The 2172-nt window shown below is 34.2% G+C and overlaps 1 long non-coding RNA gene across 1 annotated transcript; it reads left to right on the top strand.

Moving 5' to 3' along the window:
* The first annotated feature begins 361 nt into the window (after window positions 1–361).
* LOC113472770 lies at window positions 362–1167 on the top strand. Its single transcript, XR_003394951.1, has 2 exons — window positions 362–476; window positions 1107–1167. It is a non-coding gene; the product is annotated as an uncharacterized LOC113472770 (long non-coding RNA).
* The last annotated feature ends 1005 nt before the right edge of the window (window positions 1168–2172 follow it).

Genomic DNA, 2172 nt, shown 5'->3' with positions numbered 1-2172 from the left:
ATTAAATTTTTTTTTTTTTTTTTTTTTTTTTTAGATTATGTTTTTTTCACTACCATGACACAAACTTCTGAATAGCTAAAATAAATAGCTCCACCCTAAAGAGAATCTAACTACAAATAAACCTACCTTGTAACTGGCAGGATGATATTTTTTATGAAAATCAAAATAGAATAGGATAATAAAATAATATAATATGATAATCATGCGAAAGTTATCTTCTTGTCCTCATATGTTACACAATGTAGAGTTATGTATGTGAACGTTTTTATTGCTGAAAAATTACTCTTACGTACCTACTTATCACTTGGTATTCAACTATTCATCACATGTAAATAGGTACTTATCTTCAACTTGTTTAGGATAGTAACTATTATACCTACCTCGAAGTAGGTACTTAAGCAAGTACGTGAAACGTGTAATTTGAATAATTTTTACAAATCTACAGTCTGAAAATTACAGCGTTTTGAAATCAGTTGGTAGGTACTAGGTAGAATGGTATTTAGGAGTTCTAGGACCTACTTATTTTATAATTTTAATGACTAGTAGGTAGGTACTTACGAAAAAGTAGGTCTTGTTTTCTTTATAATAAGACCAAAATAACACTTGGTAAAACTTTCAATAACTTAATAAATAAAAAAAAACTCTTGACTTTTATTAGACTTATAATAAGACCAAAATAACACTTGGTAAAACTTTCAATAACTTAATAAATAAAAAAAAACTCTTGACTTTTATTAGACTTTTTTTTTAACTCTTGACTTAAATTTGTAAAACTAAAAGTCAAGAGTTTTTTTTATTTATTTATTTATTTATTAAGTATTGTTTCCGGTCCTCTCTCGAGCTGGCGCGTTTTTTTTCGATATTGATTAAATTTGGTACCTAAAAAATTTTCAACATGAGGGAAACGTGCTCATAGATTTTGGACCCTTATTTAACGCCGCCGCCCGGCCTATAATGTATATTAACACGAAACAGAGTTTCATGGTTTTTCCGTTTTTCGGTATTTAATACCTACATTTTATATTCAGCATTCAGCAAAACCTGTTCCCATTGAATTGAAAACAAAGTGTCTATTTTATGATTTGTCTCTCTGTTCTTACTTCTAGGTAAGGAACCTTGGACTAGCCATGTTGATCTCGGAGTTTTATCTGGGTGAAGGAATAGCACTAGTATCCAGTAGATAACGAGTGAGGCCTTTGACATGTAAGTCCATTTGACCATTACGTTGCTCATGACTTAATGACCTTTATTGTGGAACTAGTGGCGAATCACACTGGGTAATAACATATTATACTGTCATGTTCGTGGACCTCTCGGCTTCGACACTTACCATTTACAACTAATACAAGTGTGTAATCTTAACGTGTGTCGGCACATAATCTACGGCCCGTCGACTATGTGTGGCCACACCTTTACTGACAGCCAGCCTAGTTTGCTTGGAGGGTATCACACCTGCCTTGTAAGCGCTAGGGTGCGGGTTCGATTCCCCCCGGGGACGAACTTTATCCTAATTATTCAACGTTCGTTTTTGGGTCGGCTGGCTTTCACCTATCCTGTGCTCCTATCCTTCGCTCTTCGATTTCGGGACGATGAGACCTCCATTGTTACAGTTCCATGTATGAGTGGTTAATCATACAAAAGAGATGCAGCTTACTCTTATCTCCTTCAGTTGTGATGCGATTGTGAATCATAAAAACGTTTTTAAAAGGTTATTCTCACAACATTTGATGCAAAACAAACGACATTTTCATAGATTTTTTTTTAAATCGTCATCGTCGCGTCATCAGAATTCATTTCACTAAACTCCAAAGGGAAATGATGTGTAATAAAATCGTATGATCAATTTTCAACTATCACAAATCGACTCTGGGTCGTTCAATATTCAATCATAAATTCATGACAGTACTAGAAAAATGTCCCTATATTTTTCTGCTTGATTGATAAGTCTATTATTTACCCTCCATACTATCTTATCTAACGCCTGCTCCCTTCTCTCTCAAGTTTTTCTCAACCTTGATTATCTCCTTTTTACTTGCCCTGTCTTAAACTTTCGTTTTGGGCCTGAGATCTTCCTCTGCCATAATCATAGCTGCTTAACGTTGTAAACCTACCCACCTTCAATTTTATCGACGGAATGTCTAATTTCCATGATTACATTGTTGTTAAATACCG

Source organism: Diaphorina citri, unplaced genomic scaffold (genome assembly GCF_000475195.1).
Source record: "Diaphorina citri unplaced genomic scaffold, Diaci psyllid genome assembly version 1.1 scaffold8193, whole genome shotgun sequence".
NCBI classification, from domain to species: Eukaryota; Metazoa; Arthropoda; class Insecta; order Hemiptera; family Psyllidae; genus Diaphorina; species Diaphorina citri.
Note: the sequence above shows the minus strand (reverse complement) of the source record. Positions and strands in the feature narration are given on the sequence as shown.